Genomic DNA, 18,124 nt, shown 5'->3' with positions numbered 1-18,124 from the left:
GGCGCGCGGGGGCCGGGCGCGCGGGGCGGGGCGAGCGCACGCCGGGCTGCGAGGGCGCGCGGGGTAGGCACAGCGGCTGCGCGCGGGGCGACGAGGTCCGCACAGAGCGGCGCGCCCTGCTCCGCGTGAGGCGCTCGAGCCCGGCCGCGGATGGCGGGCCTCGGCAAGGGGGTGCCCGGCGGGCTCGCAGACGTCTCCATGTCGCCTGCCGTGCGTGACGCGCCGCGGAGGAGCCTTTCCCGAGGTAATGGGACGAGGAGGAACCTTCCGAGTTCTCCATCCTCACGCCCGGGGTGCGCGGGGAGGTGACTCCGTGTCCCACGCGGTTCCCAGCCGGGCTCCTCAGGTGGATGCTGTTTTCTGTTCCTTGGTTCTGCTGCCTTTCCCTCGCGCCCCTCGGCCTGCAGCCTCTCCCCCGCAGCGCCTGCTTCTCCGGGACGAGTCTGGGGCCCCTCGCCTCCGGAAACCCTCCCTCAGTCCCCACGGTGAGAAGGCCGGCTCGTGGGCGCGCCTGCTGCGCTCTTCCGAGACCAATTAAAATACATTTTTGTCTGCTGCTGCTTTCAGGTACTGAGGGGAGAGTTTTAAAATCTGTGATTTTGAATTCACCTGTGACTTCTTTTAGTTTTGCCAGTATGTCTTGAGGGTGTTATTAGTGCACGTAAACTTAAAATCATGGTCGTTTCTGGGGCGCCCGGGTGGCTCCGTCGGTGAAGCGTCTGTTTTCCGCTCCGGTCGTGATGCAGGGGTCCTGGGATGGAGCCCTGGGTTGGGCTCCCTGCTCAGGGGGGAGTCTGCTTCTCCTCCTCCCTCTGTCCCCACCCCAGCTCATGGTCTGTCTCTGGCGTTGTCGCTTGCTCTCTCTCAAATAAGTAAAAAAGTATCTTTAAAAAATAAAATTATGAGGGCGCCTGGGTGGCTCAGTTGGTTGAGCGACTGCCTTCGGCTCAGGTCATGATCCCGGACTTCCGGGATCGAGCCCTGCATCGGGCTCCCAGCTCCTTGGGGAGTCTGCTTCTCCCTCTTACCTTCTCTCTCATGCTCTCTCTCACTCATTCTCTCTCAAATAAATAAAATCTTAAAAAAAAAATTATGGTTTCTGATGAATTGTTCTCTTTATCTTTATGAAATGGCTCTCTTTGGCAATGCTTGTTGCTTAAAACATGTTTTCTTTATTGTTAATATGGCTGTGTCAGTATTCTCTGCTTAGAATTTGCTTGATAACTTTTATATATACATTGCTTATGTATAAATACGTAAACACACTTATTTCAGGCCTCAGGCCATAATTGGATTAACGGTAACATTGTGGACTTTCTCATGCAGTCTGGTTTTGGTTTTGGTTTTTTGTTTTCTTTTGTTTTTAGTTTCTTTTGTTTTTGTTGGTCCCTGTTTATGGTACTTTAATAATTGAGTACAACCTGTTGCTTGATGCTTTGGAACTTTGCCTGCAGAAATTATCATTAGCTGAGTTAGAGGTGGAGCCCTCCAGACAGGATCAGCATTTGCCTGTCCCAGGTCTGTGGGAGCTACTCCTCTAGATTACTCTCACCTAAATGTTCAGCAAGAGGATTGCCCAGTTCCCCCAGCCTGTGTGAATTCAGGCTGAAAAAACTCATGAAGGCTAGTTTCTATTTTTTTTTTCCTCTCTCCTATTTAGCACTAAAATTTGAGCTAATAAATTTTCTTGCTCATCTTGAGCTGGAGTTGAGATGGGAGAAGTGGGAGATTGAGGAGCAAAACCAGTTTATGTCTACATTCATTCTTAAACTGATGGTTTTAGCCACTGGGATCGCTTTTGGGGGGAAGATCTTCTGTTAGACTCCTCGGCTGGGGAGACTCTGGGCTGTGTTTCTGGACCCATCTGAGGCCTTGAATGCAAAATTCAGTCCATCTCCATCCTCCCTCCTTGTTTGGGAAAGGGCTGGCTACAGTCTTATCTGTATTCAATCCCTAATTTGAGAATTCCTTACTTTTGTGACTGCTTATTGACTCTTAAGATTGTAAGATTTTTAGTTGTTTTTAACAAGAGAATTCATTCAGGTATTTAGCCCATCACCTTACTGGAAACAGAAGCTTTTTTGAAATATATATCTTTTAAAGATTTTATTTATTTATTTGACAGAGCACGGATGAGAGAGAGCAAGAGAGCACAAGCAGGTGGAGTGGGAGAGGGAGAAACAGGCTTCCCACTGAGCAAGGAGCCCGATGCAGGACTCCATCCCAGAACCCTGGGATCATGACCTGAGCCGAAGGCAGATACTTAACTAACTGAGCCACCCAGGCACCCCTGGAAACAATCTAAATTTAGTACATGGCACCTCAAACTCTGTTAGGCTGCTTACTTATGCTTTTTTTCCTCTCACATAATTACAAATGTCGGTGTAATTGAAAATGTTTGTTTCCTTTAAATTCCATGACTAGAAGGATAGGCTTTAGTGGTTAAGTGTATGGTAACTATTTGAGGAGTGTTCCTAGCTTGGGTCAGTTTTTATTTTTTATTTTTTTTTTTTAAAGATTTTATTTATTTATTTGACAGAGATCACAGGTAGGCAGAGAGGCAAGCAGACAGAGAGGAGGAAAGCAGTCTCCCTGCTGAGCAGAGAGCCCGATGTGGGGCTCGATCCCAGGACCCTGGGATCATGACCTGAGCCGAAGGCAGAGGCTTTAACCCACTGAGCCACCCAGGCGCCCCCCTAGCTTGGGTCAGTTTTTAAAGATGCTGCCACAAAGTTTTGAAGAAGATACCACAGGTCCCTTACATCTGTTAATTTGAAACTGGCCCAGGAAACTTAACACTTTTTATTTTTAGCTTTTGCCTCCTTTCAGTTTATACTTCTGTTGTTGTAGCCTTCTTCCAAAACAAAAATCTCACAAACAAGCTATGGTGGGCTGATGATTGCCCTTAACCCCCAAAGGTATGTCTATGGGAGCCTCTTAATGTTGATCTAGTTTGGGAAGAGGATCTTTGTCAACATAATTAAGGATCTTGAGATCATCCTGAATTATCTGAGTGGACCCTAATCCAATGGCCAAGGGTTTTTGAGGAAAAGGCACAGACATAGACACAGAGGAGACACAGAGTGAATGTGGCGTGAAGACAGAGCCGGAGGGAGACCAAAGTGATAAATCTACAGAAGCTAGGAGAAAGGCACAGACACGCCTTTACAGCTCCTAGCGGGAGCCAGTCCTGCTGACACCTTGATTTCAGACTCCTGGCTTCTAGAATGGTGAGGGGATGCATGATTTCTGTTATTTTAAGCTGCTGGTTTGTGAGAACTTATTTCAGTAGCCCTAGGGAACTAATAACTAGTTGTACACACTCTCCCTGCTCCAGTAAGTTTTAAAAGCCTACAGTCTAGTTTCCCATCAATTTTGGTAGGAAAAAAATTGCAATGAGCTGAGAGAACCGGAATGGGACTTCACTGGGGGCCACTCCCAACTTCAGGAGTTTCCTGGTGGTGAGGATTAAATGCTTAAAGCTTCAAACAAGTAGAAAGCTTTTCCTAACTCTCAACATTACTTTTTAACATGCGTTGCATGCCATCAGCGCCCTCTCCTTCCTCATCTTTAATAGTATTTTTAATGTTTGACCCTCCCTCCTGCCCCATCCTTCATGCCTCCCCCCACCCATACACATTGAAAAGAGCCTCTCTGAAATGTCCGCAGTGACTCTGAACCTGGCAGAAGAGTCATTTTTATCCAGGAAGACCAACGACAAAAGAGTTCCTAGATTTTGGATAGCTTTATTTATATTCCGAGCAGCTCCCTGAGGTAGGTATCGTTAGGACCATTTTATTAAAAAGGACAGTTTTTCCATTTTTCCTCAGTTAGAATCAATGAACTGGAACCAGAAGGAGCCTTGGAGCTGTTGGCCTGACTGTTTTATTGATTTGTTAAACAGTTCTATGTGACTCTGATGTCCCAGATTCTAAGATGCTCTGGGGATTCAGCTGTGATCAGTCTATTCCAGGCTTCACCTACTGGTGAGCCACTATCTCTGGCTGTTAGCAATAGTGTAGCGTTTTGTGGCATTAAGAAATGTGATGTTAATACTAAACCAAGGTAATTATAAGTAGGCATTTTTTACACATTCCAAAAAAATATAAATGGACAAAGATGTGTTATAGAGCTCTATTTCTGTTGGGACCTACAAATCTACTTTATTCATAAGTGCTACATAGTATTTCATGGAAGAATGTGCCATAATTTACTTACTCCAATTTTAAGATGGGTAATGGACCCGAATGGATATTTTTCCAAAGAAGATATACAGATGGCCAAGAGGTACATGAAAAGGACATCATCAGGGAAATGCGAATCAAAACTGCAATGAAACATGGAATAGAATGACTACTATCAGAGGGACAAGAAATAAGTGTTGGAGTGGATGTAGAGGAAAGGAAACCCTTATGGAATGTAAATTCACATAGCCACTATGGAAAACAGTATAGAGGTTCCTCAAAAAATTAAAAATAGATCATATGATCCAACAATTCCACTTCTGAATATTTATCAGAAGAAAATGAAAGCACTAACATGAAAAGATATACCCCTCCAGTTTCACTGCAGCTTCTTTATAATAGCCCAAACCAAACAGGAAGCAACCTAAGTGTCCAACAATGTTTGAATGGATAAAATGTGGTATTATAGAATATGAGTGGAATATTATTCAGTCATAAAAAAGAAGGAAATCTTGCTATTTGTGACAACATTGGCTGGACCTCAAAGGCACTATGTTAGGTGAATTAAGTCAGACAGAAGACAAATATCATATTATCTCACATATATGTCAAATCTAAAAAAAAAAAAACAACTCATAGAAAAAGATCAGATTGCAGTTACTAGAGACAGGGAGTAGGGTTGGAGAATTTGATGAAGATAGTCAAAAGGTGCAAATTTCCAGTTACAAGTGCTGGGGATGTAACTTATAACACAATGACCATATTTAACACTGCCTTATAGTATAGCTGAGAGTTGCTAAGATAGTAAATCCTAACAGTTCTCATCACAAGGAAAAATTTTTTTCCTTTAATTTTTTGTATGTATATGAGATGATGGATGTTAACTCAACTTATTGTGGTGATCATTTCACAAAATATATAGTCAAGTGATTATGCTGTATGTCTTAAACTTATACAGTGCTGTGTGTTAATTATATTATAGTAAAACTGAAGAAAGTCAACAGGTAAACTAAATGAAATACTAAAGAAATTAATTTAAAGGAAGGAAGAGGAATGGGAAGGCAGAGGAATGAGAAAGAGATAAACAGAAAACATAGTAAAATGGAGGACATAAATAATTACATTAAATATAAATGTTCTACAGACATGTGAGTGAAGCCTTTCACTTGGACCTTCCAGACCAGTCCTGCTGCTATCAACTGAAAGTGGATCATGAGGGAAATTTGGGGCTTATGGAAATGTCCTCTAACTTGATTGTGGCAGTGGGTCCATGGTCACAGGCCTATGTCAAAACTCACTGAAACTAAATTTTACTTTATACAAATTACACCCTAATAAAATTAAAATTATGTATATATAAAAAATAGCATTAACTAATCCTAGTCAGCAGCATATGGAACAGGATCATCATCCAAACTTCATCTGAATTCATGATCAGCAACATTTTGAGATATAATAAAGTACTTATCCCTTAAAGAAATTAAAATAGTCAAAACACGCCAGTTGGAAGACAGATTATCGTAATGGATTAAAGAATATGACCCACTCTATGCTGTCTACAAGAAATCCACTTTAAACTTAATGATATAGATAAGTTAGAAGTAAAAGAATGGAAAAAATATACCATGCAAACACCAGTCCAAGAAAGCTTGAGGGTCTATATTAACAATGGAGTTGGCTTCAGAGCAAAAAGTACCAGGGATACAGAAGCACATTATGTCAATTCACCAAGAAGATGTAAGAATCCTAAATGTGTTTCTGTATAACATCAGACTCTCAAATACATGAAACAAAAATTTAATAGAACTTAAAGAAAATGGAAAGTCAGAATGACAGTTGGAGACTTCAACACTCCTTTCTCAGTAACTGCTAGAATAAGAACAGAGAAAATTTAGCAAGGATATGGAAAAACTAAGTATAAATCAACTGGATCTGAAAGACATTTTATAGAAAACCCCACCTGAAAATAGCAGAACATGCATTCTTTTCAAGAATAAACATAGACCAAGAGAGACCATGTCCTGGGTCATAAAACAAACCTTAACAAATTTTAACTATTGGGATTAGGGTAGAAATCAAGAGAAAGATACCTGGAAAATCTCCAAATACTTGAAAACTGGAAAACACATTGCTAAGTAATCTGTGAGCCAAAGAGGAAATATCATATGAAATTAGAAAATATTTTAAACTAAGAAAAGAAAACAAATATCAAAATTTATGGGATACTAAAGAAAAGATTAGAGGGAAATTTGTAGCATTAAATGCACATATTAAAAAAGAGGAAAATTCTCACTTTAGGAAACTAGAACAAATGAACAAAATAAACCAAAGCAAGCAGAAGAAAGGAAACAATTAAGACAAGAGCAGAAGTCAATGAAATGAAGAGAAGAAAATAGAGGAAAAACAATGAAACAAAATCACCAAGAAAAAAAAGACAATTACCAGTATCAGGAGTGAGAGCACTCACTGAAGATCCCACAAATGTTAAAAATAACAATAACAAAGGAATATTATAAGTAATTCTATGTACAGAAATTTAAAAAAAACTTAGATGAAATTTCCCAATTCTTTGAAAGCCACAAATACCAAAACACCAAAAATATGGACATCCCCATATCTGTACTTCTGTAAGTTTCTTTTGTAAGTTAAAATCTTCCAAAAAAGAAAATTAAGGCCTAGATTATTTCACTGGCAATTTCTACCAAACATTGAATGAAGAAATAACACTGATTTAACATATTCTTTTTCAGAAATAGTGGAGGAGGAAACAGTACAACTCATGAGATTCTGCTACCAAAAGCTGACAAAGGCTATACAAGAGAGTGTACACTAGTACTTCTCATAAACATAGGAGCAAAAATTCTTAATGAAATACTGGCAAATTACATCAAGGAATATGTAGAAAGAATAATACAACACAACCAAGTGGGGGTTTATCCCAGGAATGAAAGGCTGGTTCAATATTCAAAATTAGTCTAATCCATCATATTAACAGATGAAGAAAAAAAATCACATGATTATATTAACCAATGCAGAAAAAGCAGTTGATAAAATTCAACATATACTTCTGGTAAAATAAAAACCAAACCAAAACAAAAACTCTTAGGAAACTAGGAATAAAAGAGAATGTTCCTAACCTCATTAAGGGCATCTGTAAAAATCCACAGCTAACAACACACTTGATAGAGAAAGAGTGGATAATTTCTTCTACAATGCGTAAGGAAGATAAGAATGACTACATCGTGCTGAAATTTGTAGTCAGTGCAGGAAGGCAAGAAAACTAAATAAATCAATGTAGACTGAAAGGAAGTTATGAAATGTCTTTATTTCAGACACCATGACAGTCTATGTAGAAAATCCCATAGGATTTACAAAACAAAATTCTGGAACTAATGAGTAAATTCAGCAAAGTCATCAAATATAAAGTAAATGCATAAAAATCTATTGTATTTCTATATGTGAGCAATGAATATGAGGACAACAAAATTAAAAAAATTATACAATAGCTCCAAATATTTAAATACTTCATTGTAAATCTCACAAAATAAATATAGGGACTGTATGCTGAAAACTATAAAACATTAATTAAAGAAATCAAAGATAAACTAGATAATTGAAAAGGCATATCTTCATGAATTGGATATCTCAATATAGTTAATACTTTAAGAAATTTTTGCATTTGACACAATAATTATGGAATAAGTTACCTAAATTCTCCAACTACTTATCTTGTGCAATCACAGGGAAGTAAACATGGGGAGATCAAGGGTAAAATTTTAAAATATTCTTAAAGCACATTTCTTTAATGCCAATCACTAATTCTAATTATTAAATAGGATATTGGGATAGCCTGTATGGGATATTTTTATGCATCTTACCTTTGGGGAGATTTCATTGTCAATAGAATCATCTTACATTAAAAACATTGCAATATGATGATACATTATTTTAATTATATTATCTTGAACTTGTGCTAACTTAGAAAATTTTTTTAAAAGCATGGATTTTAGAATTCAGTTACAAATACAGTTTAATGGATATTTATGTTAAACAACATATCAAGTGCTTTCCCTGGGTCTACTGAAATGATTATATTCTAGTCTATTAATAATTGGTTTTTATAGGTGAAACCAATCTTGCATTTCTGGTGTAAAGCATACTTGGTAATGAAGCAGTATAATTAGGGGGAGGGGATTGGTAAAACATATATATAATAAAATTTGCCATTGTAACCATTTTTAAATGTACAGTTCAGTGGCATTAATTATATTCACAATGTTATGAAACCATCACTACTACCTATTTCCAAAACTTTTTTTTTCATCCCAAACATAAACTCTACCCATTAAGCAATAACCCCCCATTTATCCTACCTTCCATCCCTGGTATTATCTAGTCTACTTTTTGTCTCTATGCATTTGCTTACTGTAGGTATTTCTTTTTTTTTTTTAAGATTTTATTTATTTGACAGAGAGAGATCACAAGTAGACAGAGAGGCAGGCAGAGAGAGAGCGAGAGGAGGAAGCAGGCTCCCTGCTGAGGAAAGAGCCCAATGCGGGACTCGATCCCAGGACCCTGAGATCATGACCTGAGCCGAAGGCAGAGGCTTAAGCCCCTGAGCCACCCAGGCGCCACTGTAGATATTTCTTATAAGTGCAGTCATACAATATTTATCCTTTTTGTCAAGTGTATTTCACTTCGCATAATGGCTTTAAAGTTCTTTTAGGTTGTATCAGAATTTCATTATTTTTTATGGCTGAATAATACTCTGTTGTGTGGCTATATCACATTTTGTTTATCCATTCTTTTGTTGTTGGGCAACTGAGTTATGTCCAACCTTTAACTATTGTGTATAATGCCTCAGTGAACACTAGTATATAAATATCTGAGTCCCTGTTTTCAATTTCCTGGGACATATACCTAGGACTGGAATTGCTGGATCCTATAGTAATTCTACATTCAACTTTAAAGAAACCGACACACTGTTTTCCACAGTGGTTGCAACATTTCACCTTCTTACCAGGAACATACAAGGGTTCCAATTTCTCTACATCCTTACTAATACTTATTACCATTTTTTGGTTTTTTTTTTCACTTTTTGGATTATATCTATCCTAGTAGGTATAAATGATATCTTATTGTGGCTTTGATTTGCATTTCCAAATGACTAATGATGTTGATCATTTTTCGTGTCCTTATTAACTATTTGTATATTTTCTTTGCATAAACATCTATTCAAGTTCTTTGCTCATTTTTAATTTGGGGTATCTTTATTGAATTGTAGGGGTGCTTACATATACTGTAGATATTAACCCCTTATCAAATGTGTGATTTGCAAATATTTTCTTCCACTACAATCTTTTCACTTTTTGATAATAACCTTTGATGCACAAAAGTTTTTCATCTTTCTAAAACAAAATTTACTGATTTTTTTCTTTTGTTTCTTACGCTTTTTGTGTCATATCTGAGAATACATTGCCAAATCCAAGGTCACAAAAATTTACTCTTATGTTTTATTTGAAAAGTTTGATGGTTTTTAGCTCTTATATTTGAATTGTTAATCAATTTTGAGTCAATTTTTGTATATGATGTGAAGTAAGGGTCTGAATTCATTTTTTGCGTGTGGAAATCCGGTTGTCCCAATATCATTTGTTGGAGACCTTTCTCTCTGTGTTGAAAGATATGGGCACCCTTGTCAAAAATCAGTTACCCGTGGATATATTGAGTACATTTCTGGACTCTTAATTCTGTTCTGTTGTTCTCTATATAAGATTGTTTAGACGAGTATTGAGATCTTAAAAGTAATAAATCTTCCAATCCATAGACATGGGAGGTCTTGTATTTAGTTCTTCTCTAACTTCTTTAGCAATGTTTTGTTTTCTTGTTTTTTAATATTTATTTATTTATTTATTTGACAGACAGAGATCACAAGTAGGTGGAGAAGCAGGCAGAGAGAGAGAGGACGAAGCAGGCTCCCCGCTGAGCAGAGAGCCCGATGTGGGGCTCAATTCCAGGACTCTGGGATCATGACCTGAGCCGAAGGCAGAGGCTTTAACCCACTGAGCCACCCAGGCGCCCTCTTTAGCAATGTTTTATAGTTTTCAGGGTATAAATCTTTTACCTCTTTGGTTAATTTTGTTCCCAGATATTTTGTTCTTCTGGATGTTATTGTAAATGGAATTGTTTTCTCAATTTCCTTATTTTTGATTGTTCTTTACTGGTTTATAGAAACACAACTGATTTTTGTTTGTTGATCTTATACCTTGCCACTTTGCTTAATTTACTTAATTTATTAGCTTTCTTGTGTATTCTTTGGTTTTCTGTATATAGGGTCATGTCATTTGCAAATAGAGAAGGGTTTTTTGTAAATAGCCTTTATCATGTTGAGGAGATTTCCTTTTATTCCTACTTTCCTGTGTGTGTTTATCATGAAGGGATATTGAATTTTGTAAAATGCCTTTTCTGCATCATTTGAGATGATTATGTTCCCCCTCCTTTATTCTATTAATGTGGTGAAATTTACTTATTGATTGCTTTATGTTAAATCACTCTTTTGCATTCCTGATAAATCCCACCTGGTGTAAAATCATTTTAATATACTGGTGAATATTTTTGCCGATATTTTGTTGAGGATTTTTACATCTGTGTTCATAAGGAATACTGGTCTATAATTTTCTTTTATTGTAACATCTTTTTAAAATTTATTTTTGAAGAATAGTTGACACGTATTATATTAGTCTCAGGTGTCCGATAGAATGGTTTGACGATTCTGTACATTATTCAGTGCTCACCAAGATAAGTGTAGTTACCATCTGTCATCATACAACATTACTACCATATTGTTTACTATACAACCTGTGCTGTACTTCTCATCAGTATAACTTTTTTTTTTTTTTTTTAACAGCTGGAAGTTTGTGCCTCTTAATCCCCTTCACCTACCTGGCTTTGGTATCAGGGTAATATTGACCTCAGCATGAATTAGGAAGTGTTTCTCTCTATGTTATGGGAGAGTTTGAGAATGATGATGTTTTCTATTTTCTTCTTAAGTTGGTTTAAGCAATTTGTTTGCTCCTGGGAATTTGTCCATTCCACTAAGTTTTTAAATTTGTTATTGTATAATTGTTCATAGTTTTAATCCTATAATTGTTTTTATTTCTGTAAGGTGGATAGTTATGTCTCTGTTTTGTTTATGATTTTAGGTTTCTGTGTCTTTTTTTATTCTTTTTCTAGCTAAAGGTTGTCAGTTTTGTTGATCTTTTCGAAGAACCAACTTTTGGTTTCATTGATTCTCTCTATTGATCTCTCTTTTTTTTTTAAGATTTTATTTATTTATTTGACAGACAGAGATCACAGGTAGGCAGAGAGGCAGGCAGAGAGAGAGGAGGATGCAGGCTCCCTGCTGAGCAGAGAGCCTGATGCGGGGCTCGATCCTGGGACCCTGAGATCATGACCTGAGCAGAAGGCAGAGGCTTTAACTCACTGAGCCACCCAGGTGCCCCTCTCTTCTTTTTTAATATAAATGTTAGAGCTATCAATTTTCCTCTGAGCATGGCCTTTACTACATTCCATGGGTTTTATATGTTGAGTTTTTGTTTTCATTTTATCACTATTTTCGCATTTCTCTTGTAATTTCTTTGATTTATTGGTTAAGAGAGTGTCATTATAGTTAGTATTTAATTATCTCTAAATACATCTATAGGTTCAATGCAATGCCCATCAAAATCCCGGCAGAATTTTTTGTACATATAGACAGTCTAACTATAAGATTTATAAGGAAAAATAAAGGAACTAGAATAGCCAAAACAATTTTGAAAAAGAATAAATTTGGAGAGACCACACTACTGTGTTTTAAGACGTGGTATAAAGCTACAGTAATCAAGACAGCATGATATCAATGAAAGGATAAACACTAGATCAATGGAACAGAGTAGAGAATCCAGAAATAGATCCACACAAATATAAACAATTGATTTCTGACAAAGGTGCAAAAAGAGTTCAACAGAAAAAAGATAGCTTTTCAATAAATATTATTAGAGCAATTGGACATTCATATGCAAATAAGTGAGTCTCGATTTAGATCTCACATTGTATACCAAAAAATAAGCCAAAATGGATCAAAGACCTAAATGTAAATGTAAAACTATAAAATTTTAGAGGAAAGTATAGGAGAAAATCTCATAACGTTCAGTTAGGGAAAACCTTCTTATATATATAACACCAAGAGCACAATCCATAGAGAAAAGTTTAATGTATTAGACTTTGTCAAAAATATGTTTTGTTCTCTGTGAAAGACACTGTTAAGAAAATAAAAAGACAAACTAAAGACTCTGAGAAAATATTTGCAAATCAAGTATCTGACTAACTGCTCGTATCAGAAATTATAATGATCTCTCAAAAATCAGTGTCAGGAAACAACAGCTCAGTAATAGCTGGGCAAAACATTTGGATATGTGCTTCACCAATGAAGACATACAGATGCAAATAAAGATAAGAAATGATGTGCTCATATCAGTAGCCATTAGGAAATGCAGATTGATTAAAACCACAGTGAAATAACAAAGCTTTGAAAAATTGGCAATATCCAGTTATGGTAAGAACACATACAAATAGGACCTCTCACAAATTTTTGGGAATTCAAAATGGTGTGGAAAAGGGTTTGACTGTTTCTTTAAATATGCATTTATCGTATGACCCAGGAATTCAGTTCCTGGGTATTCGACCTAGAGAAATTAAACTTTTATTCGCACCAGAACTATACACAGGTATTAGTAGCAGCTCTAGTCGTAATTAACACATCAACTCAAACATTAGTCAACAGGTGAATGGATGAACAGACCATGATACGTGTAGGCAATAGAATACAATAAAAAGTAAATATTGTTACATATAACAGCATGGATAAACCTCAGAGACATCGTCCTAAGTGAAGGAAGACAGTTTCAAAAGGTGACATATTATGTGATTCTATTATTATGGCATTCTGGAAAAGACAGAACTGTAGGGGTGGAGAACAGATTAGTGGTTGTCAGGGGTTGGGCTGGGGGAAGGTTTGACTGAAATGGGGCAACATGAGAGAGTTGTGGAGGTGATGGAACAGCTCTGAACATGCATTGTGGTGGTGGTTCCACAAAACGCTACATGTGCTAAAATTCATAGAACCATTCGCAAAAAGTGTGAATATGGAATGTAAATGGATTTTTTTTTAATTAAAAAAAAAAACAACAAAAGCAAATAGTTGTCTTAACACCTTCAGCCATGGTAGTTAAAGCTAGCATATTTGTGTAAGCCATACTTGGGATGCAATCAGGCTGCATGATTCATAGAACTCATAACCCCTTAGGAAAACAATATGGATGATCTATCCATTTTTTCATATGGGAAGCATAGTTTTATTATTTGAAATGTTAAGATCCTATAGGTATTTTAATTTTGCTTTTATAAGATTCTGTAATTACATATAGAATTTATTTTATCCTGAGTACATGCGGTGACTCAGCCTCTGTCATATTGTCTTTATGAGCAAGTACCAGTACCATCTGCTTCATGATGATCCTCTTTCTCACCCCTCCCAGGAGTACTTTGTGAACAAAGAGCAGGGACTGCCTTTCTGCAGACAGGGAATGCACATGTCATCGTACTCAGGAGGAAATTATTGTAATAGTTCACTTATCTGCATTTGTTGGGTATTACAAACTCATTATAAATTTATGGGATAACAAACCAGTCCTCAAGATAAGTTTTGGTAATGATATCCTGTAAGAACTGGCCATGATTTCCCATTGGTTAGAGGCAGCACCGTAGAAGAAATCAAGTCTGTGGAATTCAGGTTCTCCTCCTACCACTTATTAGAAGCAATTAATTGACTTCTAGAGGCTTTGTTTGTCTCATCATTAAAGCATGACTGTTTTCACTTTGAAGTTCTATGTTCTCTGATGCACCTACATGTGTTTAATTACTTACCACATCAGATGGCTGGTGTGTTTCCTTTCTTTTAGCCTTGTTGACATTATTTAGCTTCTTCATAGGGTCCTAACCCTTTTGGAAAGACTGACCTGAGATTAAAAAATAATTCCTTGAGATGAATGTTATTCATTATGGATTCATTTATCATTTATTGAGCTGCATTATTCTAAATTCTAGAGAAACAGAGATGAAATGATTGTCTTCAGAGTTACAGTCTGTCTACTGGAAGAGAAAAACAATTATAATACAGAATGCTAAGTGTTATGATACCTGTGTGTTCCGGAGGCAATGGGAAACAGATGGGGGTCAGAGAAGGATGACTGGGTGAGACTACGGAGCTCAGTTTTGAAGTATGAGTGGACACTGGCCAGCAGAGACAGAGAGATGCTGAGCTGAGCGAGGACAGCACAGGATAGGGGATCACAGCCGGCGTGCACGGGAGAAGCCAACAAGCCAGGCGGTGGACAGCATGGTGTGTGTGCCCCACACATGGCTTGGATTTTATCCAGAAGGGATGAGGAGCCCAAGGAAGGAGTCCAATGAGGAACAAGGATGTGGTCAGAGGTGTACTGGGGAGGTTTGGTTGTGTGTCTGTGTGGTGGGAAGGGAAACAGGAATGTGGATTCTGGAGACCAGTTTGAGAACCATCACAGGAATCTAGGAAGGCATGAGTGACAGTGCAGATTGAGAAGAGAATTCAGATTCAAGAGGTGTTAAAGAGGTTGAACTCACAAGCACTTGGAGAGGAACCAGATGTGGTGGTTACTTGATTACATGACACTTGGCTAGTTAATATGCTGCCTTGTAAAGTCATTGCAAGCCACTCTTGTGTGTGTACATAATGGGCACATGTTGCTCTCGGTACTCAAGATACCTATCCAGGAGAGCCACTCGGTACTGGTTTTATTATTATCTTAGGAGGAGACAAAGAAGAATCAGGAAGTGACAGTTTTGTGAACACCACACATTATGGTTTAGGAAGAGTAATCCGATGGTATCATGGTTTGGAGATGAGACTGGAAGCAGGGAAACCAGTTAGTGAACCATCTTGAGATGAGAGGTGGTGGAGGCCCTGCTTCAAATTACATTCTGCCCCTGTGGGAGGACATCAGCGGAGGACATTATCATGAGTAGGCAGAGGAAAAACTACTCACGTCTCTGGGTAGAGTGATATCTTGACTCAGGTCTGTAGAATGGATTCTCGGGTCATAGATAATGTACGTCACCCTGATGCTGTAGAAGTGCAAATGTTTGCATATGCTTTGTATTTGTCTGTCTGACTAAAATTATCTATCCAGTCTAAGTAACCAGGTTGTAGCTCAAGAAAGTGAAATTCCCTTTACCAGAAATGTCTGTCTACATAACCCATGTCCGATGAAATACAGTGACAAAGCCTTATCTATGGATCTCCACTTTTCTGCCCCAATTCACCACCACCCTCTTCCCATATAACATTGGAATGGTGATGTCCAGAAAGGTTGTGGTTTGGAATTGAATATGGGAGATGCTCAGCTATGATCAGTGGCAGCACAGAGACTAGGTCTCAGGAGGGGGTTTAACTGAACATGTGTGTACTTTTAACATAGGTAGACTTTTGATGGTTTTGAGGGGACTTTTATTTAAAAAAAATTTTTTTTTGCTTATAAACAATAGAAATTTACTTCTCAGGAGGTTGTAAACCCCAAGATCAAGGTGTAGATTCAAAGTCTAATGAGGGCCAGCTTCCTGGCTTTTCAGACTTTGCCCCCAAAGTTGGGGAGAAGCTCCTCCTTGGGGCCTCCCAGGAAGGCGCAGCCCAGCTCTGGCTGTGGGGTAGAGAGCTGGGGAGAGTACTGCTGTCCAGTGGGGTGACCGTGGGCAAGTCATCTGACCCTACAAAGCCTTAGTTACCTTCTCTCAAAAATGAGATCATTAATAGTAGCTATCTCATTAGAGTATTGTGAGGATAAAATTAACTAGTTCATGTTAAGCACTTAGTATTATTCCTGCCTGGTAGTATTTAGCCCTGTATATATTTAATATTAAAAACAAGAGTTCTTCCCGCCTATTTAAAATAGTTGGTTTTGGCACATCTAACTTTAATTCCAACCACCATATGATTATACTTAAAAACAAAGTACAAACAAAGTAGACTTAAAAACAATTTCTTTGACTAATTATTCTTCCCTACATAGGGACATTAGGCCAAGTATAGTCTTTGTTTTTCCATGGAGGTAAATAGAGGGGGCTGGGAAGTGGAAATGTAGAGAAAAAAGAAAAAAATTCTAGCATTGTTCTTTTTTTTTTTTAAGATTTTATTTATTTATTTGACAGAGAGAGAGATCACAACTAGGCAGAGAGACAGGCAGAGAGAGAGGGGGAAGCAGGCTCCCCGCTGAGCAGAGAGCCCGATGAGGGGCTCAATCCCAGGACCCTGAGATCATGACCTGAGCCGAAGGCAGAGGCTTAACCCACTGAGCCACCCAGGTGCCCCTCTGGCATTGTTCTAATTAGACTGTGTATCTGAGAATAAATTGCTTTATTACCTGGGCATATTCTTATTTCTCAGGTATATTAAGGAAACAAACATCAAAAATGACTCAAATGAACTTAATAATCTTATCAAGAGCAATTCAAGAAAAGTTAGCATTACTGTTACAGTCGTATATTTTTATAAATACTTGTCTTGAGCCAAATGAAACCGTGAGTCCCTCATCCTTACATAGAAACCTCCTGGGCATGGTAGAGAGCCGTGCTCACAGTTACCAGGGGCACACCTGCTGTCAGCCTCCCCCCGGCAAAGTCAGTGTGAACCGTGTAGTTGGTTTTGACATTTGCTGACTTCCTGTGTCAAACCAATTGCTGAATCCAGTCCATTCTCCTTCGTAAATCCCCCATAAATCCATCACTCGCCTCTAGCCTTTTCGGCCATGGCCTTTATTCATCTCACAGTGGTTAACCTCGATCCCCACAGTGGCCCTGGACTGGTCTATGCCTCCACCCCTGCTTTCCCTTGATCCATCCTCTGTGCCAGCTGGTTTTAGTCTACTGATCAAAATCCATGGTGAATTTTGGTGGGTCGTATGATCAATGGTGTTGATTACAACCCTCATTTTTACAAAGTTGAACCAAACAGAATAGAGTATACCTGAGTACATTGCATATAACCAAGGTATGTATGATTTCAGGAAATTTTGGTTTCACAGGTACCTTTGGTGGACCCCCAGTGTCCTGATAAAAAATGTTAATGCTTACAGGAGTCATAGGCAAAAAGTTTGGAAGTCCCCACTCTATATAGCTGTCAGAGTAACCTTTTTAAAATGCAAAATTCTTTCTGTTCCTCCCTGCTTAAGTATCTTTAGGATCTCCCTGGCGCCTCTAGGATAAAAGCAGTTTTTCGTCCCCCGGTCAAGGCTAAGAGAGGTTTTTAATTATTCCAGTGTTAGTAGGGCATTCAAGAGCCTTCATCATTCAACATTTGCTCCCCATCTTCTTGATCCAGTCCTCCAGATGCGTCCTACAGCAGTAATTCTCACACCTTAATGACTATCAGAATAACCTGAGGAACTTGGATTAAATCCAGATCCTGAGCCCCACCCCCAGGGACTCTGATTCAGTGGATCTGAGGCCCAGGAATCTGCATTTGTATCACCAAAGCATTTTGGGTAACCGGAAAATGAGGCTATTGGATTCTCAGTCATGAGACAGAGTGAAAGGGACTTAAGAAGACTAAGTGCTTAACTCTTCCTTGTGAGGGGACGAGGGGATGGGAGAACAGTAAGTTTGGTCAAGAAGAGCTCGGTCTGAAATCTTCGGCATTTGAGCTAGGTCTCAGAGGTGAGGAGAGGGTTACCAGTGGAGTAGCTCAGAGGGAGAGGGTGATAGAGACAGAGGAGGTAGGGAGGGACTCCAGATTCTGGTCAGAGGATGGCCTGTGCTGGTGACCGGAGGTGTAAATGGTATATTGAGTTTGGTGAACGCAGATACTTTGAATAAGT

The 18,124-nt window shown here is 38.5% G+C and overlaps 1 pseudogene across 1 annotated transcript in view; it reads left to right on the top strand.

The window, feature by feature from the left end:
- Positions 1-247: 247 nt before the first annotated feature.
- Positions 248-18,124, top strand: part of LOC308344424 (cytidine monophosphate-N-acetylneuraminic acid hydroxylase-like) — a 29,832-nt pseudogene continuing 11,955 nt past the window's right edge. The window contains exons 1-3 of the transcript in view: positions 248-485; positions 3,905-3,986; positions 16,696-16,768. The product of the transcript in view is annotated as a cytidine monophosphate-N-acetylneuraminic acid hydroxylase-like (transcript). The remainder of the gene's footprint in view (positions 486-3,904; positions 3,987-16,695; positions 16,769-18,124) is intronic.

Source organism: Martes martes, assembly GCF_963455335.1.
Source record: "Martes martes genome assembly, chromosome: 6".
NCBI lineage: Eukaryota > Metazoa > Chordata > Mammalia > Carnivora > Mustelidae > Martes > Martes martes.
The sequence above is the reverse complement of the archived record's forward strand: the minus strand, read 5'-3'. Positions and strand labels throughout refer to the sequence as shown.